Source organism: Lepisma saccharinum, chromosome 3 (assembly GCF_977018435.1).
Source record: "Lepisma saccharinum chromosome 3, izLepSacc3.1, whole genome shotgun sequence".
NCBI lineage: Eukaryota > Metazoa > Arthropoda > Insecta > Zygentoma > Lepismatidae > Lepisma > Lepisma saccharinum.
In genome coordinates this window covers 74,706,818-74,729,910 of record NC_139231.1, presented here as the reverse complement: position 1 = coordinate 74,729,910, position 23,093 = coordinate 74,706,818, and the positions used below count along the sequence as shown (strand labels likewise).

The window sequence follows — 23,093 nt, the reverse complement described above, 5'->3', positions numbered from 1 at the left end:
GATATATCAATGTTGGCGGACATGCATAGCGACCAATGGTGACTGTTTTGAGGGACAATGTGGATCTCTGTAAGTATACACCATGTTGTGTGTGTCTTTAACTGTTCATTTGCTTTGTGCAGTTATATAGGTCGTCCAACAGTTTGAACAAATATAGTGGATGGAAAGGAAAAGCTGTATACCATCATTACTATGCATGAAAATGATAATGTAACTCACAAAAAGGTTCAGTGTAAATCACAAAAGTCAGTTCAGTGCAGTAGCGTATGCAAGGGCGGGTTACGGGGTTTAAACCCCCCCCCCCCCTTGAGCTTGTGAAATATTATGAAAAATGCTGTAGAAAAAAATTAAATGGCCAATTTTTCACAGTCAAAGATATGGGACAATAATATTACTATTACTACTTCTACTACTACTACTACTACTACTACTAAAAATAATAATAATGATAATTTGAATTATTATTTCCATGCAGCATGGAGAAAAGCACAGCATTCCAAACACATGTGTCTTTCAGAGTGATGCCTTGAAAATAAACACGAGTTTATGAGGTTAGGTTAGGGTAACTATGATTTAAAAGAGAAAAAAGTTGATTTGTATCTCAGTTGCAACAATGTTCAATACACTGCCGGACGCAGGATTTTTTTTTCCGGAGAGGCTGGAATAGTAAATGTGGATAGCACATGGCTTCGTTTTGGAGGGCAGGATGCATAATAAAATATTTCGTATTTTTGGAGCTTTTCAGTCTATTAAAATTGCATTCAAAGACAAAAATGGTCATCGGGATTCACTTTAAAAGAGGTTTCGCATTTACACATTTTGATTTTTTAAAGTTCTTAACGGTTTTTTATTTGAAAATTCTGATTTTTCTCAAAATTTCGGTAGGGGCTGGAACACCATCGGCCACCCCTCTACGTACGCCAGTGTTCAACGAACATGTATTTTTTTGTGTGTGAACAATGAGAATTAACTAAATAAAGTTATTGGTACGTTGTAAGAGGCTAATGTATAGACAAAGGCTAGGCGGACAAGAATACAGTCACCAATTTGCCTTTCCATTATATTGTTTACCGCAGCATGTTTCAATGTCTCTTTAAAATGTGTCACCTTGTAGACCAGACAATTATTCAAACGACAATAAGGTTAACTATTGTAAAATGTTTTGATGGTAAGAACAGGGAGACAATCCAGATGTGAATTATCAGGGACATGGGGAAGAAGCCGGAAAACTTCCAACCTATTTCTAGAATCGAATCCGGATCTCCCGCGTGATTGTCACTTGTCAGACGCTCTACCAACCAGATCACCGCAGCTCCTTGGATGAGTTCCATACTTCGATTATTTCAATTTATTTTAATATATTTTCTTGTATTTACGGATCTTCTTCACCCTTGAAATGTCTCACCTCGTTGACCAGACAATTATTTCGTAACAAAGAAGCAAAAAAATGCTCCCAGGATTTGATAAAAATCGAATGACTAGAAAGTAATTTCGTTCTAATGTTTTCATAAATACTATATTTATGTAGATCTCTACTACTTAATATTAGTGGTATTAGTAGTATTAATTTAGCTAATTAATTAATTATAAGTATTATTAATTAATTATGATTATTATTATTTAATTAAAGTATAATAAAACAATGGTAATGTGAATTTGGAAAAAAGTTTTAGAAATAACACCCCCCTTGATGAAATCCTGCGTACGCTACTGGTTCAGTGCACTTGCACATGGGTACCTTTGGTGACACGAAGAATGTATTTTGAACGATCTCCGCACATTTTCTACAACCTCATCCTGGATGCCAGGTTCCAGCAGGAGCACAAGAATTATCTAGCAGAATGTATTTTTTTTTTGGGGGGGGTGGGGTTCTGATGTTGAAAATAATGAAAATTAAACATGCACACATGTTTTAGCCACTAAATCAAATACCACCACACAACCTGTGCACGCTCGTTTGGAATCGTCATTTTGGAAACAGTTTTTTGTTTTAGTGCCACTGTGGTTCTAGCGTGAACTATAAGTCTTTCGGATGGGGGGGGGGGAGGGGTTCGGACCCCTAAGCTAAATAGGTCCTCCTTGTTCAAAGCCGTATGATCCCAAATATAATCCTTGGCTTTCAATAAGTTCAGAGGAAATGATACAACAAATGCTAAACGAGTATATTTTCATTATTTAATTTTCGTACTTAATAAGTCTTTCGGGTGGGGAGAGGGGTCTGAACGCCCTAAATACGTCGTTCGTGCCCTTCAAAGCCATATGAGCCCAATATAATCCTTGTCTACCAGTAAGTTCAGAGGAAATTATACAACAAAGGCTAAACGAATATATGTATTTTTCATTATTTAATTTTAGTACTTCATAAGTCTTTCGGAGGGGACTTCCCTCCCTAAATAGGTCCTTGATTGTAGCTAATTGCAAAAAGTTTATTTTGTCTATATTATATTTCTGTTCACACCACCATGAAACTATTATACGAAATTGTATACCTCCCAAGGGCCGGACTGGCACTGGCAAGAGGTAGGTGGCAGTTTTCCTCAACGTGACGCCAATTGTGAGTAGTTAGGAAAAAAAGGGCGCCGAATGTGTGTTTTTTTTTGGAAGGGTACTGAGAGGGTGCACCGGGATTTTGCCCGGTGGGCCAGTCTGGCCCTGTACCTCCCGTGCGTAATCAGTGTTCTTGGAAAGCTTTACAAGGAGAAGAAAAACTTTAAAATGAATGCAAAACAACGGAATGGGGCCTAGAATTGCACTCATTCAAAACAAAAGAAGGAGAGATATAAATGGAGGGAGAGAGAGTGATTGAAGGAAATAGAGGAACAGAGGAATGAGAGAGCTGGGTATAGAGATACAGAGGTAGAAAGAGTTAGAGTAACAGGCTGGAAACATAGTAAGTTATTCAGATTCAGAGGAAGACAAAGAAGTAGAGGAAATTGGAAAGGTAGGAACGGAGGAAGAAAGAAAGAAACAGAGAGAATCCATTCGAGAATACTTCGTCCACCAATGAGGCCACACAAACGAAATTCTCTGCCAACGTCACTGGTCAGCAAAACGAATATATATACACATACACAGGCACGTATCCAAGGGGGCGGGAGCTTAGGGGCTCGAGACCCCTCCCGAAAGTTTTCGGTTTACACTAGATAAAATGAGATTTTTTGTTTCTTGTGGTGTGAAATAAAATAATGTGACGTTAATTTAAGGAGAGAAATAATTATCGAGGCAAGACGGAGAATGTCCCATAACCCTGTTATTGTTAATAGCGGGTATCCTAGATGGGTATGAGCTGGCTCGAGCCCCCACCCCCCGAATTGTTTTTCAGTTTACACTAGATAAAATTAGGTTTTTGCCTTCTTGAATAATGTGACGATAATTTAAGGAGACTAACACTTATCAAGGTAAGACGGAGAATGTTCTATAATCCTGTTGTTGACAATATTGCACTGTAAACTGTTCTTGCTCTTTCGGTGTTGTCGCAGCGAACTTGAGCATTATGTAGAGACTTGTTAGCATTTGGAAGCTGCACAAGAAAGGTAGCACTACACGTAGCGCAATTCGTTGTAATTTTTAATGTGTTGAAGGCGCGAGTAGGAAAATTCTTTAATAAGAGAAGCAGTCGAACTACTGGCAACATTTACGAATCGTTCTACAGTAAATACGCGGCTTCAATTTCCCGGTTGATCTGTACAACAGAATCGGTTAATGAGACTTCAGAAGTACTAAAAAACTAACTACGATACAAAATTTAAATAATAAGAAATCAGCAGGTCCAGATGGTTGGTCAAATCATCTAATTAAAAAATGTTCTCAATACATAACATTACCACTACAGTATGCTATAAATGCCTCTATCAATAGTGGAATTTTCCCAAAAGTACTGAAGAAAAGTATAATTAAACCAATACTCAAAAAAGGAATGGAGACAGAAATAAAAAACTATAGACCAATAACGATCGCATCATCTTTCTCAAAACTGTTAGAGAAAATCATTTGTAACAAAATATACGAATTCTGTGCCAAATATAACATAATTAGTCCACTACAACATGGTTTCCAAAAGGGTAAATCGACAAGTACAGCTACTTCTCAATTTATTGAGATAATTATAGATGCATTAGAAGATAATGATATACCCTGTGCTATTTTCCTGGATCTGTCCAAAGCCTTTGACTGCTTAGACCACTCTATAATAATAATAATAATAATAATAATAATAATCCGTTGCGCAACAGCCCATGAAGGGCCTAGGCATACCTACCGACTGCCGATCTCCCTCCCACGCTTTCCTTCGTCACCTCTAAGCGTGGAGATCTGCAACCAGTATTGGAATAGTCGGGGGGTCAGCCCAACGTATCCCCAGCCGTTATAGTAGGTCTTCTCGACCGGATTACGCTCATTCACTCGGAGCTCCCCAATTTCCTCACGATGGTGGGTTGCCACCGGTCCTAAAATCTTTTCTCATGGATAGACCACAGTACACCCAGATACTACATACTGAAAACTCCGTGGTTCACAAAATTATATCTGACACTGAATATGCAAAAACAGGAGTCCCTCAAGGCTCTATACTAGGCCCGCTACTGTTCATACTATATACCAACGACTTACCCGCTCCAGACAATACAAATATTTTAACATACGCAGATGACACAACCATAACATGCAGTGCAAATACACAAGAACAATTAGAAATACAAACCTACATATCAGTAAATATAATAACTCAGCACTTAAATTCATATAACTTGAATGTAAACTATCAAAAAACAATGTATATGGCTTTCAATCCTGGAAATAAACCCAATTTTGATAATATAAACTTACAAATAGATTGTAATCAAATCAATTATGAAAATCCAGTTACATTTTTAGGTTTAGTTATTGATGACAAATTAAGATGGACATATCATATTGACCATGTATGCAAAAAAGTAGGGAAAAACTTATATCTACTAAAACTCCTAACACAATATAATGTGTCTGAAATAAACACAAATCTATACTATGGACTTGTATATCCATACCTAGAATATTGCATAATAGCATGGGGAGGAGCTGCGCAGGAATACACTCAAAGATTGCTTACTCTACAGAAAAGAGCAGTAAGGTATATGTTCAAAATACCAATTAGAAACTCATGTAGAGAATTATTTAGAGAAAATAAAATTATGACCATATATTCCTTATATATTTACAAAGTAATTGAATATGTACTAAAACACCGTAAATTAGATAAGAATTCGACCGTCCATCAGCACAACACACGTCAAAAAGAGAACTTCCACATGCAAGCACACAGACTTGTTCTCTCAGACAAATCACCTCATGTTGCAGGAATAAAATACCATAACAAACTTCCCACATACATCAAAGAAATTACAGAAACTCAAAAGAAACTGAAATCAATTAAACATTATTTAACAGATATACCTCTATATAATCTCAATGAATTTCAATAGTTAAACTGGATTAGTAAATTGAAGCATTTAAATTCTTTTGATATTGTATGTCTCCTATATTTGGATTATCTGTTTTACAAGTTTAGTATGTAACACTTATAACTGTTTATGTTTAACCCATATGATTTATTTGTATTTTTGTGTTTGCATTTTGTTCTTTTTATTGTAATCGTACTCCATTTGTAATATTTAGTATTGTATGACGTTTTCCACACCCATGGATATGGGTCTACGGAAATAAAGAATTTATTATTATTATTATTATTATTATTTATTATTATTATAAGTGTGACAGTTCATACAGTCGATTAGTGATCAGTCAGTGTCGATTGGTTGCTTTATAAGATCTAGTGATTCGAAAATGAAAAGGACTAAATACCACAAAGTAACAAAGTCTACTACTACTCGTAGTTCCAGTTCGGAAACTATTATTCTAATTGATATAACTTGTTACTATGAATCTGCAATTATTACAAGCACTTGGGTCCAAAGATGAAGACATTGACGACAGTGGAACTTTCGGAGTCTCAGTGTAGTGCTACGAGTAGTTCGGGTCGAGTGCCGAAGAGATCGAAGGTCTCTCTCTCTCTCTCTCTCTCTCTCTAAAGTGAATATTTCAGCAGTACCGGGTATTAGACAAGACATATTAGTGGTGTTCAGGCTCAAATCAGAGTGAAATATTCGAGAACTGTCAGCGTCCAGTTCGCAGTCCACAGTTTGAATCTCACGTTGTGGGGTGGATTGTGCATCCCGTGCATGTGTAACAGCTTCGTAAAAACACTTCTGGTACATAGATGTTTTGATGCCTGATGAGAAGAAATGGACAAACACACATACTGAGATGGTTCCGTTAATGCATGGAAACAGAGGAGTTGAGTGGTAGAAAGTGTTCCAATTTCACGTTCTGATTAAAATTATATCCTTAAACAGTGGCGACGATTTAGGGGATAGTTGCTCCCAATTTTTTGCCTCCACACTATCACACTCTGGGCTCTTAATGCTAAGCCTTGTCTACCAAGAGAAAGCAAACTTTCCTTGCACCTCTCCCCCCCCCCCTCTTTTGCACCCAATTGTCAGCACTGGCCTTAAACATACAATTGTGATGTTGTATCTATACCCCTTTAAAAATGGTGTTCAGACCCTCCGAAAGGAATTCCTGGATACGTTCCTGCATACACATACATGTACACATGTGCGTCCGGAAGGGGGGGCAAAGGGGCCATGCCCCACCTGGAAAATGAGATTCAGCCAAAAATTATGTATTTCACACATATAATTTCATTTTAGCCACAATAATATGTGTTAATCATTGCATGAACACCATAAATTCAAATTTAAGCAATGTTTTTTAGGGAACAACACACTTTTTGGGGAAAATGTGACTTGTTTGCCCCAACTTGGAAAAAAATACCTTCCTTGCCCCTCCCTGGAAAAAATCCTGCGGACGTCCGTGCATGTACAGTGGGATCCATGAGTATTACCCTGCAAATTGTCCATCACCATGTTCCTGCACCTTATCTGACCCAATAAGAGCTTCAAGAATTAAAATAAAACTCAAAACAAGCTGTTGACTACTTCTGCACCAGCATACATAAAAATTCATCGCTTAAGAACACATAGGGTGTAAGAGAAAAATTAATGAAAATAGTCATGGACAATTTGCACGGTAATACTCATGGATCCCACTGTACAGTACATCCAACAGCTTGAGGGACTTGCTATGGCATCATTTATTGCCGACATTTTAGGAACGGAAACTTTGTATGATTGTTACAAACTAGCAGTACTAGTTTTGTAAAGATTGATGACGTACAATGTGATATTAATGTATTCTTTGTCCATGCAGTTAATTTTTTAGTAAGAAAATTCACGGAACATGGAATGTAAGACCATCATTGTGTAAGGCTGATATAGTGCAATCTCTGGTGGAATCTCCGAACATCTTTGTGTTAGTTCCGCTCTTCCCTCACAGATGTCAGGAGCAACGAGCTGATAGCTGCGAGTCTAGGAGAGAAGGGGGATAATGGGAAATGCTATGCAGTTCAGTGGAGTAAATATGATGTTACAACTTTGATCGCGGTTCGCGTCAAACTGGTTGCGGCATCAGTTCCGTCGATATATCAATCTGTAAACAACAGCTCATATGAACGTGCTTGCTTGTACGGTTGATTGAAAGCAGCAATTCATATTCAGAAATAAGATCGCACGAGATCAACATTTTTTTCGTTTTGATCTATTTTTAGTTCTCCTTACATTTCTCACTGTATGGTAAGATCCTTCCTTACCTGTGTGTCAGCCAAAACACATCCTTCCTCTTTGCACGTGCAAACTACCGCGGCTGCGCGTTACGTAATAAAGGCACATGCTATATCGATCCTACCCCATGTTTACAGCTGTTAATTTGGACTTGCCCTAGAAAGCAAGCTGCTTTTACACTCAACGTTGTTTCAACAACTTTCCGCATATTAACTGGAATAAGCTAGTGATGTTGCTGAATTTGATGGGTATGTACTCCTAATATTTTACAGTTTACAGTGTTTTCTTGTATAGGAAATGACAAAATGCTATGTATGAGATATATTGTTTTGTTGTATCCTTAACTTTACCGGCTATACGTCGACAACAGTACTGATTTTAAGTTTACTGCAAATCATCCTTGCACTTATTTGCAACTTTTGTTTTAACGTATAATTCATAACATGCTAGTGACATTTGTTAAAAATTCAGAAAACAACTGGAAGTGTTTTCATTTGTACACCCAACGGCGAAAGAAGCACTAGGCGAATTGTTCACCACCATTTTCATTCCGTCTGACTTTCACAATGTGTTGACAATGAATTGAAATAAAGACGTCAATGCCTGCTTCGAACCAACATAGTTTCATTCCTCAAAACAGTACATGATGTATAAGTGAAAAAGTAATGAAAATATCGGTGGACAATTTCTTACCATTATCTTTGCCGTTGACTGTAAGTACTGGGTGAGTCTTTTAAAAGAGGCCCCGTGGAAAATGCGTTCCTTGCATGTAGGCAACCTTGGTACACCGAAGAGAAGAGCGGGTTAGAGAACAGTCCAGGATATCGGTGCCAAGCATATTCGACAAATGACATGACATATCCTGGACTGTTCTCTACCCCGCTCTTCTCTTCGGTGTACCAGGGTTGCCTACAAGCAAGGAGCACATTTTCCACGGGGCCCCTTTTAAAAGACTCACCCAGTACATGTAGACCTACCTGCGTAGGTGATAAAATATTGTAACAACGGGGCTGAAACCGGTAGCAAGCACAGACCATTCCATTCTGTTTTAGCCCAAGGTGTATCTATAGCTACAATAAGGATTTATAGTGAGAGGCCGGTGTTTCGAATCCAAACCGGCCGACGTGACCATATTTTTTTAGTTACTTATTAATTAATTAATCCATGACAATAAAAATAGTATAGACCACAAACGTCTAATCTATAGTTTTGTTTCTGCTATTATCATACGATTTCTGCTGCACCATTAACCAGACGTACATAGTGAATCTTATAATGGAACGTCAATTAAGGTAAGACTCAACGTCTAATTGCTCTTCACTTAACGTTGAGATACCCTGGCAAGGTAAGACCACAGACAAGTAACAGAGGAGTGTCTGTGGTGAGACTGTACGTATATCCGCCACTGAGATGTTTATGCAAAAGTGCAGTTTCCATGTATAACATTTGAAAACGTACATAAGTGTTCGAAATTTCTTACGACCCTTAGTAATTCACTAAATTTGCCACGCACAAAACACTATACTGCAAGCAACCTATAGCTTGTTAATTATTATAAATATAGCATTGTACTTACATTCCTAAAATGTAACTAGAAGATGCCAGGTTTTAAACTTCACAGAAATATATTTTTATTATTAGGGAGCGGATTTGCCTTTTATTATTCCAATTTGTTAGAACATAAGCTTTGATGTTTTACTTTATTTTCACAGAAGACCTACTATAACGGCTGGGGATACGTCGGGCCGATCCCCCGACTATTCCAATACTGGTTGAAGATCTCCACGCTTAGAGGTGACGAAGGAAAGCGTGGGAGGGAGACCGGCAGTCGGTAGGTATGCCTAGGCCCTTCATGGGCTGTTGCGCAACGGATTATTATTATTATTATTATTATTATTATTATTATTATTTATAAATGTCTATTTATAGCCTGTTTAATGCCTATTCTGAACAATCTTGCTTAAATGGTAGTTATTGCTATTCCCGCTTTCTTCTGCTACTTTGAATCTCTCAACAGTGCATTGTAGAAGGTCAGTGTTTTATCCCCACACATCCCGCAGGTACTCACTGATAAGAGGCTGTACCAGATCAACAGCCAGATTTATTCGGGGATATTGTGCTACATTCTCTGATCCAATTGCAGAAAATATATTGGCTTTAGTATCAGGGATCCTCTCGAGACGAGGCGGTCTCGAAAAAAAGTCTCAAGTCTCGAAATAATATATATATATATATAAAAATAATAATAGCCTGCGGTTCTACAGCCCTGGAAGGGCCTTGGCCTATCTCCCTCCCACAATCCTACCCAGAGGTGTGGAGTTCTTCAACCGGTAATGGGATAACGTGGGGTCAGCACGTCGAACCCTCAGCCGTTGTAGGAGATTTGACAGACCGGGTTACGCTACTCACTCGTAGCTCTCCAATTTCCTCACGATGGTGGGTTGCCACCGATTCTATACACAGGTCCAAAACCCAGAGACTGAACCCAGTCGGACTACACACTAAAAATATAATCTTTGCGCACCGAACAGAACATACGAAGTTACATATTAGAGCAGTAGCGTACGCAGGATTTCATCAAGGGGGGTTATTTCTAAAACTTTCTCCAAACTCACATTATCATTGTTTTATTATACTTTAATTAAATAATAATAATCACAATTAAGTAATAATACTTATAATTAATTAATTAATTAGCTGAATTACTACTAATACCACTACTACTATTAAGGAGTCGAGATCTACATAAATATAGTATTTATGAAAACAATAGAACGAAATTAATCCTGGGAGCATTTTTTTGTTTCATTGTTACGAAATAATAGCCTGGTCAACGAGGTGAGACATTTTAAGGGTGAAGAAAATCCATAAAAACAAGAAAATATATTAAAATAAATTGAAATAATCAAAGTATGGAACTCATCCAAGGAGCTTCGGGGGTCTGGTCGGTAGAGCGTCTGGCAATCACGCGGGAGATCCGGATTCGATTCCTTGAAATTGGTTGGAATTTTTCCGGCTTCTTCCCCGCATAAATGTCCCCGATAATTCACATCTGGATGGTCTCGCTGTTCTTACCAACAAAATATTTTACAATAGTTAAGCTTATTGTCGTTTGAATAATTGTCTAGTTAACAAGGTGAGACTGGTGACTGTGTATTCTTGTCCGCCTAGCCTTTGTCTATACATTAGCCTCTTACAACGAACCAATAACTTTATTTAGTTAATTCTCATTGTTTACACAAAAAAAAAATACATTTCCTTGAACACTGGCGTACGTAGAGGGGTGGCCGATGAGTATTTGCAAATAAAAATCCGGTAAGAACTTCAAAAAATCAAAATGTGTAAATGCGAAACCTCTTTTCAAGTGAGTCCCGATTACCATTTTTGTCTTTGAATACAATTTTAATAAACTGAAAAGCTCCAAAAATACGAAATATTTTATTATGCATCCTGCCCTCCAAAACGAAGCCATGTGCTATCCACATTTACGATTTCAGCCCCTCCCGAAAATAAATCCTGCGTACGCCAGTTGCATTGTTGCAACTGAGATACAAAACATTTTTTTTCTCATTTAAATTATAGTTACCCTCATATTTTATTTTCAAGGCATCACTCTGAAAGACGCGTGTGTTTGGAATGCTGTGCTTTTCTCCATGATGCATGGAAATAATAATTCAAATTATTATTATCATTAGTAGTAGTAGTAGTAGAAGTAGTAATAGTATTGTCCCAGATCTTTGACTGTGATAAATTGGCCATTTACATCCCCCCCAAATTTTTCATAATATTTCACAAGTTCAAAGGGGGTTTAAACCCCGTAACCCCCCTTGCGTACGCCGCTGTATTAGAGCATTTTTTATTTAAGTGACATACTTACATTACATTCTACGTTACTACAGCCTCGTTCTCGGTCTGCTCTCGATCAATCTCGAAGTGTCTGTTCTCGTTCTTGCCCTGATGGCCTCCATTTAACCTAACCTAACCCACGTATGAAGTTCGTCATGTGAATGTTCCGAACATTTGCACTATCTATGTACATTATTTTTATCACCTATTTAATAGTAGCTAAACACAACATAGCATGACAATGATGAACATAATTAACACCACAAAATGAATCTCTCATACGACTTTATCCATTTCATATTCTCCTCGATTCCACAATCATAAAAAATGCACACGCGTTAAAGTCAACTGGTAATGATAAATTAGTTGAATACCAGTTACGTAACAACGAGTCATCAAGTATAACCGAATTCTTGCACTTTTTTTAATGTTAAACCTAATTAATATCTTAGAGGGATATTCACTCGATTTTGCACCCATTCCAATCCAAGCATGCAGTCTTATGTAACTCACAACAATCGAACCGGATGAACTGCTCTTGAAATCAGTGTTGCTAACCAAGTTTTAGCAGTATCCCTAAACCATGTAAACAAATTTTCTCTACCCCCAAAAATTCCCCAGTGAAAGGTCTATTACACAGTAAACCCGATTGTATACAATTTCAACACATATAAATGTAGCTCATTTACAAAAGGAACTTCATTTAACTTTACATCTAAATATTTAAGAACCAAAAAAGCTCGCATACAAGAGGAGGAATAACGAATATGATGTGTAATTAAATTATATAAAAAGAGGGAAATACGTGTAGCTATAATTTAAACCTCATTGTTGAAAGGGGTCATTTATGCTCAATTTTTTCCTTCAATATGAAGGTCAAAGAAGGAGTACTAACTTCCATAAATTCCTCCCTTGAGTGTACCTGTGAATATATCCCTACGCAAGCAACATAGAGGAAAAAATGCTTACGTGTAGTGATATGCTCCTACGTTTGGCAACACTGCCTTGCTCTTGAAGCAATTATCACCGACGGTCATTGGACAAGAAAAAGGACACTGACACACTTATTATTACGTCACCGTCAAGAATTTAGAACTGCGGTTATTACAATAACTTTCCATTATTTCTACATGTATTTATGCCTCCAGTGCTTTACTCTCTGAACTGTCTCTTTTCGGAAAAAATCTGTCACATATTAATAACCTTAATCATGCCTAGGCTAAGATTCCAATTGTGTAAAAAAAAGTTTCTAAACCGTTATAAGTCTGCATAAATCGTTTGGCTATCCTTTCATATCCTGTGTGTTTTTTTCTCTTAACGACTGAAGTGGGACCTGTCTAGAAGAATAATACATGTGCAGTGTGCACTTACGTTTGGTCATAAAATTGTTCAGTGGCGGTGACAAGGGTGGGAACTTAGTGGGCCATAGCCCATCAAAATCAGGTTTGCCCACCCTGTCAAAATGTAATAGGCAAATTTTGTAATAAATATAAAATGAAATTGTATACATAATTATGAAAGCGAAGATAACTCTTTTTGTTTCGATCACGTTACAACAATGTATTTGAATATATGGGCCATCAATAAGTCATCCAGTGCCCTTCCACACGAAATAGACCAGATACGCCATTGTTACCTTTAGTGGAGCATATTGTCAAATTCACTAATACATTGCATACAGTATATTACTTTTTCCTGATTATTGAAGAGAATGCCCCTTCCCCCGCTTATGACGCCGTTTCGTTTGGTGCTACTGAACCCAGGTGACAGCCGGTCCTGTGCCATAACTAGGGGTCGGAAGTTGAGGAAAAATCCTTTTTTTTTCTAGTGTCCGAAGACGAGGCCCAACATAATATATGTTCATTTTGGGTTATTGTAGGCCAGAAAAAGGTGGGTTTTATTTGTCCTTTTTTGCCTCTTTCGGTTTTTTTTTGGGCTTATTAGTCCTTTTTTTAGCTCTTTAAGGTCTTAACGGCTTTTTTTTTTTTTGCAACCACCTTTTTTCGACTACGTTTTTACTGTCCATTCTCAATTCGAATCATCATAAGTTCATCACCTCTTAAACATCCTTTCTGTAGTAAAGAAATAAAAAGAAACAAAGAAAGAAATATATTTGAACCATCCCTGAAACGAGAGAAAATCATATTTGGACGACTGAAGCAGGTACGGTACAAGGTCCTTTAACCGTAACTTGTCTGGAAGGTCGCGCTGTAAGTGGCAACATTCTCTTGTTTTGAAGCTTTCAGTTTTTTTCGCACTGTGTGTTCCATACCACCAGAATTTTTTATTTTTTTATTCATTAAATATGTAATTAAAACTGACGTTATTAATTAATTTGGATCACATTTATACGTCCTTTTTTTTTTTTGGCAATTTATAGGTCTTCAACTTTCGAGCCCTAGCCATAACATTTCGTTAGGGTGTGTACGAAATACACTCCCATTTTTTCTCCCTTTCCCTCTTTATCTCTCTCCCACTCCGAATAGGGGTGTAGCCACTGTGTGCTTCAGCCCATCCAAATAGCCTACAAGATAAATTTTCAGAATCTTTCGTTTTGCAAGGCTGGATTCACATAGCTAGAGAAAAAAGTGAGAAAGAGGTAGAACAAAGAGAGACGGAAATAAGGAAAGAAAGCAGGTGGTAGAGCGAGATAGGGAAGGATGGAAAGGGGAAGAATGAAAGGAAGATCGGACAGGTAGCTAAACAGATATTGAAATTCAAGGGCAAGAAGAGACAGAGAAATAGAAATACGTGGGCAGAGAGAGGGTGACAGGAAGGGAGAAAGAAATAAAAATAGAGGAGCAGAAAGAAAGAAATAGAAATAGAGGGAGAGAAAGAGAGAAGAAAGTAGAAATAGAGGGCAAGAAAGAGAGATAGACAAAGAAAGACAGAAATACGAGTAGAAGGAGAGAAACAAAGTTAGATAGAAAGAGAAAGAGTTTCAAAAATAAATAGGGGAAAGGAGGGGGAAAGAAAGAAAAATTGATTAAGAAAGAGGAGAAAAGAAAGGTAGGAAGAACGAGGGAAGGAGAAAGACAATCTTGACAGCCATGATAATCAAAGCAGAGACCCCTCCGAAATATCAATACCATCTCACGGTGGATTTGAGCTCACCTGAGTCCTGTGTGTGTTTGGGGTTTGGAATCACAAGGGTCGGCATCGGAAATTTCTAAATTATATTACATATTCTTCCTTTTCTGTTGTACTACTGTACCAGTAAACCGATATTAATATAAATCTTTATTATTACTTTACTTTCTAGTTCTTTTCACATTTGCAAATCTTGGCTTTGTTCTACAAAATCGCTGAATACTACATATTCACTATTCTTTCTCATTTTGAAGTACTTAATTAAATGTTTGCAGAGAATCTTATTGTATTTGATTTGAGTGTAGAGTTCAAGTTGTACTTTAAGTGTAAGGACGTGTGGCTTGGTCGAGATAAACAAATACTGCATATCCTTACAAAGTTCATTGTCACCAGCAAGCTACACCAGGTAGGGGTCTTCTTTACTTGCAAAGCAACCGATGTTAGTTCCGTATGGAAAAGTTTGGAAATTCCAAAAGAGAAACGGAAGATGAAGAGTCAACCGAACCAATGGATATGATGGGAAGAGTTACGAGGGGACGGTTGAAGAGAGAGTAGCAATCTAGTGTCCTGTAGACAGTGAGGTAGGCGGCACACAACACAACATAGGATAACTTGGGTGAAGACAAGTAAAGTATATTTTATAGTTTTACATTACTTACCATCGCATCGGCGGGTTTGTCCCGACAATAGGCAGTTAATGCTTTGAGAATAAGTGAGTTGTTGATTAGTGAAAAACGTTGTCGTTGAACGTCTAATAGCACGCGAGTTGCAGCTCATTGCAAGAACTTAATAATGTATTCTGTTTTATTCTATTTTATCTTTCATTCTCTCCCTCTCTCTTCCTCACCCCTTTTTCTCTTTCTCTTTTCCTCTATATCTCTTTCTATTTTTGTTCCTTTTTATCTATCTCTTCCCCTCTCACTCTGTTCATCTCTTTCTCTCTCTTCTTCTCTCTTCCTCGCTTTATCTCTTTTTGTCTTCCTTGCCGCGTTCTATCTTTGCCCTTTCCTTCTCTCTCTTTATTTTATTCTCCTCTTCCTGTCGTCCCTCTACTATTTCTATTTCCCCCCTCTCTTTCTCTCTCTCTCTCCCTCCCTTTTTGATAACCTTCGTCCTTCACAAACTGCTCCGATCATCTCTAATTCCACGATCCTTCTCCAGCGTACAATCTTTGTAGTCATCAAATAATACAATCAATCATATCTAAGGGTCTTCAATTTCTTATAGCTTAGCCATGGACTTGTCCATAGCATTTATTTTCAACAAAATAGAATAAATATTATTCTAAACCGTTTTGACGCAAATCTTTATTCACTACTATAAAAATAAATACAAAATCAACAAGAACGTAGTTAAGTAGATGCATTGATAAAACAGGGGAACATGGGCAAATATAAACCGAAAGAGTAGCCTGGTTTGGATATATTGGAAAGACAAGTGGATAACGAAATGGAAGCTAATATTTGTTATTTTCCTGTGGTTTTTCCTACACGCAAGATTCTTGTACAATTGGCATTCGAACGATCAATAGGATTTTTATCAAGCCACGGACATTTATTTACATTGGCTTTGTTATTACATCAGACAAAGAATAGTTCCATTTACCGTTGCTCGGATAAGTAACTACTACAAGTAAGTCGTTACTTCATTAACCCTGTTTTTTTCCTCACTACTCTAGTGCTATGGCATTTGAATCCAAAGACTAATATACATAAACCTTGTTGATTACGAAAAATCTTATCAACACAGAAACAAAGTGTGACGCAATTACTATGGTTCATCGCACTGAAAGGTGACCGTAATACACTCACGACTGCCACAGGTAACGGTAAAATACATCAAAGTCACGATCTCCCCCTTCCCTTTTCATCAAATTACTTTCGTTGTCCCTGTAAAGATCTTGTGTACACGAATATTAAGGAGTAATATACACTTTTCACACTGACAGTGTAAATCACTATCCTGATTAATACAGAATAGTGTGTGGTGTATTTACAATTTCATTTCGAGTTTGGACTAAGGAAAGGGGGGGGGGAAGATTGCAACTTGTGACCAGCATAACTACATAATTCCATAGCTCGAACAGTCCAGAATATTCTCTTAAGCAGGGGTGCCCATCCCCCTAAGGCCAATGACGCACTCCCCCCAAAAAGGTAGAACATCCCCCCCGTTTATGCCGAATTAATTACTCAAATTATTTTTGTTACACTAAATTTGCGGAAAAATATAATACCAGAGGTGGAACTTGTCGGGGGGGGGGGCAAGTACCAGGATAAATGTACCAATAATGATAATAATATTAATAATTGTTTTATTATTATTATTATTATTATTACTACTACTACTACTACTACTACCAGTAGTAAATTCCGCAAAAAGGGGGTAGAAGTCTGTGCTAAAGCATTTGTTTGGAACAAACTATTTGAAATATTTTTTCAACACCGTCAATTTCACATTAGCTAATAATGGAAAACAAGCACACAAACTGTATTTTTGAATGGCAGAAAATGAATGATAAATTCATTCCGAAGATACATGTGTAATTTTCATGTACATCATATGTTTTACACGTATGCAACATGAAGGGACATAAAATAGAAAATACATATGCAAGAAGCTAACACTAAATTGTGTACGTGTTGAAAACTTATTCAATACAAATATACAACACTTATTATTTAAATACATTACATTAGAGAAAAGAAGGAGAATGCGAGCGAAGCGAGCAAGAAAATTTTTAGAGCCAATTTTTGCAATTGAAAACAATATTGATTTAATACGGTACAAATAATTTCACTGGACGCAATGTCATCTCTCTTTTACAACTTTTTTTTTAGATCATTCGGTGCCCATGGCGCCTACAGCTCTGAACTTGACGAAAACGAGAAAAGCAGACAATGCGAGCGAAGCAAACAAGAAAATTTTACAAAATGAATTTATATTTGCATAAAATTTGAAATCGAAGGGGTAATTGCTCCTCTGTGTCCCCCATGCAGGTGCCCTTGGCCGTCAATGTTTGTCCTCCCTTGCTACCCTAGAATTGACTTCCGGCAAAGGTTGGGGGGGGGGGCAATGACCCCCTCTTTTTGCGTCACTGTATAGAACAGCCATATTTAAGCAATATGATACTTTAGATACTTTAGGCTCACAGCCATTGTTAGTCAACCTTATTCTGCACAGTTTGTCTGCTCGACTAACCTTGTATTAATGCCAATTCCACGCCCCCCTCCATCCAAACAAATTCTAAAGACATAAGAGGTGGTATTTCATTTCAACCCTATCGCCGCGATCACCCACAGGTAGGAAGAAAAACTGTACATAATAATCAAAACTAAAAATCAATAATAAGTCAATCAAACGATACGATCCCCCCATTTTTGTGTGAATATATATAGAATTGGTATAAAATATTGTCCCCCCCAAAAAAATCCCATGACGCAGGCGCGTCATGAACCCCCCTGTGGGCACCCCTGCTCTTAAGTAGCTTTCAGAACAAAGCAACAAGTGACACGAGACACGATGCTTTTTACACTGAGGCAACAAGCTGTATGGACCCCTTTCTGTAAAGAAGTATTCGTTCCACATGCGCTACCATCAGACCGGAGCGACACGATGCGCACTATTGAAAAATAAGCTTGGTCTGAGCGACACGCAAGCGATACATGCAACTTATTGTGCCACGTCGATAGGAAAGGTTACATTTATTTCTGTAGGTCTGTTTCCAAGTGACAGCGCTTGTCTCCTCTCGAGTTTGGCTTTGGTCTGAAAGATGCCTAAAGTAATCACAATACCTTCAAAATAGGAAATTGTAAACCAACAATTAATGGCAAAGATTATATTATTTGAAGACATTTCGAATATTCCATCCTGATTGCCCACTGAATAATAATAATGCCAAATAGGTTATTACAAGGTCCGCCCATTAAGAAACCGAACTGTCAAAAAAAGAGAACCAAACCAAATAAAAAAGCTACCGTATTCTGGCAACACTGCATAGATCTATATCTAAACTTTTCGTCAGTGCATGCTTCAACCTGTTACAGGCAGTCGGCAGGGGGTGCTCGTTCGGCGGCGCAGATCGTATGCGCAGTTGTCCGTGGATGCATGACGTCATCATCGAAACACTGGGCACGGAAAATGCTGGTTCCTTATGCAAATATTGAGATATTTGACAACGAATATCTTCTAAAATATAGTAGCAGGGGAAAAGTTACAACTTTTACTGTTAAGATTCATCCTTTCTAATCAATTTATCACAAAGTTTATTCAAATGTGTAAAATGGTTTTCAAGAAATCGTGTTACGAAGGAACCCCTGTTTTGTCCTCTCCAGGCTTCCAATGTAAGGGAGTTTTAACTTAAGCGCGTTGGATTTCTTTTTGATCTATGTTTTGAAATAAGATTATTTTGTTCTTGTCAACTGAAATCATGCCTAAATGCTATGGAAAGCTGTGAAAACTATTATCAGAAAACTAACGGAATAATTCTAAAATATCACAGCTTGACTGATATAAAAAATGCGGTATTGCCCATTCTTGTGAAAAAGGCATTGTGTGAGATCTAAAAGCAGAACTTTAATATTGTATATAAATGTAAGGGTGTAATAAACGTGACTGCTTCCCAGGCACGTATCCAAGCTGGGCTTAGGGGGCTCGAGCCCCCCCAAAAGTTTTCGGTTTACACTAGATAAAATGAGATTTTTTGTTTCTTGTGGTGTCAAATAAAATAAAGTGACGTTAATTTAAGGAGATAAATAATTATCGAGGCAAGACGGAGAATATTCCATAACCCTGTTATTGGTAACAGCTCGTATCCAAGGTGGGAATCAGGGGGGCTCAAACCCCCCTTTAGAAAATTTTCAGTTTACGCTAGATTAAATTAGGTTTTCGGCTTCTTGTATAATACGTATGGTGATAATTTGAGAGATAATTATCTAGGCAAGACGGAGAATGTTCTGTAAGCCTGTTATTGTATAGCGCGTATCCAAGGTAAAGATCAGGTGGCTCGAGGCCCCTCCACTCCCCCAGGAAATTTTTCAGTTTACACTGATAAAATTAGGTTTTTGACTTCTTGAATAATGTGACCATAATTTAAGGAGAGGAATAATTATCCAGACAAGACGGAGAATGTTCTATAACCCTGTTATTGTTAGTAGTGCGTATATAAGGTGGGCATCAGGTGTCTCACGCCCCCTCCCCCAGGTAATTTTTCAGTTTACACGAAATAAAATTAGGTCTTTGTCTTCTTCAATAATGTGACGATAATTTAAGGAGATAAATAATTATCGAGGCAAGACGGAGAATGTTCCATAACCCTGTTATTGTTTATAGCGCGTATCCAAGGTGGGTATCGTAACTCGTGCCCCCCCCCCCCACCAGGAAATGTTTCAGTTTACACTAGATAAAATTAGGTTGTTGTCTTCTTGAATAATGTGACGATAATTTTAGGAGAGAAATACTTATCAAAGGCTAGACGGAGAATGTTCTATAACCATGCTGTTGATAATATTGCACGTAAACTTTTCTTATCCTTTCGGTGTTGTCGTAGCAAACTTGAACTCTATGTAGAGACTTGTCAGCATTTGCAAGCTGCACAACAAAGGCGCCGTCAATAGCTTCAATACGTTGTTTTTATATATATATTTGTCACATATTTGTTTTAATTAGTATTCTGCTCGTTCCGCCACCTGAACGCAGCAGCTACGGCTCAAAGGGCAGTGCAGTTACACCGGAAGAAGGCTCGGAAATGTCAGGCTTCAGAAGTTAACTCATCCAAATTAAATGTGCTCTCTCTAAATTTAAATCATAGTTCACAAATAATTTGATTAAATGTTTTAAAAGTATCTGTTTTATTTAATAGTGTATTAATTGGTGCATTCTTCTCCAGCATAGCTATAGGCAGTGACCACACTACAGGGGGGGAGGCAGGAACGCCCCCCTATTCTCGTTCGACAATTTCTCTCTCTTATTTGCCCCCAGTAAAACGACAAAAATAAATAAATGAATGAATGCTCTTTTAGCCAGAATATGCATTTTTGTGTCATATGTGACGGAATAATAAACATGATTGCCCCGGGAAAATATGACTTACCCCTCCATCTTTACTATTGCGCCGTCACTAGCTACAACATATTTTGATTTCTATTGTTCCCACATATTTATTTTAATTTTAGTATTGTGAATCATATTCCACTGTGTTACCTCACGTAGCCCCCCCCCCCCACGCACACACGTACGATATCAGTTGTAAGTTTTAGACTAAGCTTGCCAAATGTCCACTTATATCTTTGTATTTTTGAGCCATTTAAAAATAATCATTTCGCCCCTTCTTCTGGACTATTTCATAGCAATGTTTTCACACTGGAAGCCCCTTTGCAGATCGAGATCCGGGGCTATAGCCCTCCCAAGCCACCGTCCCCTCTAAATACTCTCTTGGCCTCATGAAAGAAAAATATATGTATTTCTACGAAATATTAATTTGACTTGGCAGTTTCTTTTTTCGAACAGGAATAAGTTTTAAATTTTAATAACTTATAAATTTACACTAGCAATTTTGAGTAAAGGTTTTGCGTAACCCTAAAAGTACATTTAGAGACTGCAAGGTCAACTCTCGACATTTCAGATATATTAATAATTTTCATCACAACGTCTTATATAATTATTTGTTACTTCAATAACCTCCTCGCAAATGTTTCTCGCATATTAAAACATATATGCCATTTTCTGTTTATTTCCTTGTAATGCTGACCTCCGTGGCGAAGTGGTTAGCGCAACGCTTTACGATGCCAAGGTCCCCCATGTTCGAATCCCCGCCCGGGCATGGGTCTACTTTCCTTTCTTCAATTTCATCATATCATCACGCATCCTCATCTTTCCGATTAGCCATATGTGACAGATAAGCGAAGTAAATTAAACTAAGTCTATTAATCAATTATTTTTTTTAAACTCTTTAATTCTTCTTTAGCATGCGTTTTTGTTAAAATTATATTACAATTTGTAAAATGACGAAATTCTAAAGGAGAACACGCAACATTCTTTGTAGCGCATCGGTCAGAAAGTTTCAGGAATATGGATTTTCAAAATACATTTTTTCACATGTACTTTGCCCCCTTTTAATAGTAGCGCGTTTTCAATTATGTTACTAATCATTAAAAGGATGCCTCAATACCATCTTGGAGGATGACAATTAATATTTTCCCCCTCCTAAAAGTAATAATATACTTTCGCTCTCTGAATCTCCCATATAAATGCTAGGGGCCGTCTGCTTCAGCCGAGCTCACTGCTTCTCCGGTGACGTCACGCGTTCGTGCAAGACGGCAATCTTCGGATGGCTTTACCTAATCTCTATGTACCTTGGACAGTCGGTATCGGGGCAAGCGTGCGTCAGATGCAGGTCGTGTGCAGGCGGCGTACAAAATACGCGCACCAAGATGGAACAACGTTACAACATAAAGTTTTGTTACAAATTGGGTAAATCGTTTACCGAAACGTTACAGATGATACGGGAGATAAAACCTGGTGTTTCCAATATGACCCTGAAACAAAAAGACAGAGTGCGCAGTGAAAAGGACAGTTCTCGCCCGTAAAGGAGAAAGCACGGATGTCGAAATCGAAGACAAAGGTGCTGCTGATCGCATTTTTTTATTTCCAAGGACTTGTCCACAATGAATTTGTCCCTGAAAACCAAACAATCAATCACTTGTATTACAAGGAAGTGCTTGGTCGACTCAAAAACAGGATGAAGCGGGTTAGAAAGGACCTCTGTGATTCTGGCCAATGGTTTCTGTTACACGATAATGCTCGGTCTAATACTGCATTGTCTGTAGAACAGTACCTTGCTAAGCATTCAGTGACAGTGATCAATCACCCTCCATATTCTCCGGACTTATGACAGCTGATTTTTCCTTTTTCCCAAGCTTAAGATGACTATGAAAGGGCGAAGATTTGACGACGTCGCGGACATTAAATTAAATGTTACGCGTATTTTCCGAACACTTACTGTCAATGACTGTCAACAGTGTTTCCAAGACCTGTACAAACGCTGGTCACAGTGTATTGCCTCCTCTGGTGATTATTTTGAAGGTGATAAAGTCATTTGTTTTCTTTCCTAAAAAAAAGTTGTTGTTTTTTATGGGCGGGCCTTGTATTATTATGGACGGGCATCGGTTGCCTATTTTATTGTAAGTAAAATAACATTGTCGCCTTGTAATTAATGGGTCCGTTTCAATTTTCGGTGGAGGCAGTTTTCACAATGATTCGAATTTCACTTTAAACTGTAATCTTCGTCTTGATTTTGATTCTTATATATTTTTTAAAAATGTGGCTATTTTTACGCTTTAAAAAATACTTGTGTGTACAATCGGAGAGCAGATAAAGCTACATACCTCATTTTATCGTTTTGCATTCATTTTTTAAACAGTTTTTGCTTCCCCATAAAGTTTTTCG

The 23,093-nt window shown here is 37.7% G+C and overlaps 1 protein-coding gene across 1 annotated transcript in view; it reads left to right on the top strand.

Moving 5' to 3' along the window:
- The first annotated feature begins 8,932 nt into the window (after window positions 1–8,932).
- LOC145985150 (uncharacterized) overlaps window positions 8,933–23,093 on the top strand; it is a 33,815-nt gene continuing 19,654 nt past the window's right edge. The window contains exon 1 of the mRNA XM_083118817.1: window positions 8,933–9,007. The gene's annotated coding sequence lies outside the window, so the exon portion shown is untranslated. The remainder of the gene's footprint in view (window positions 9,008–23,093) is intronic.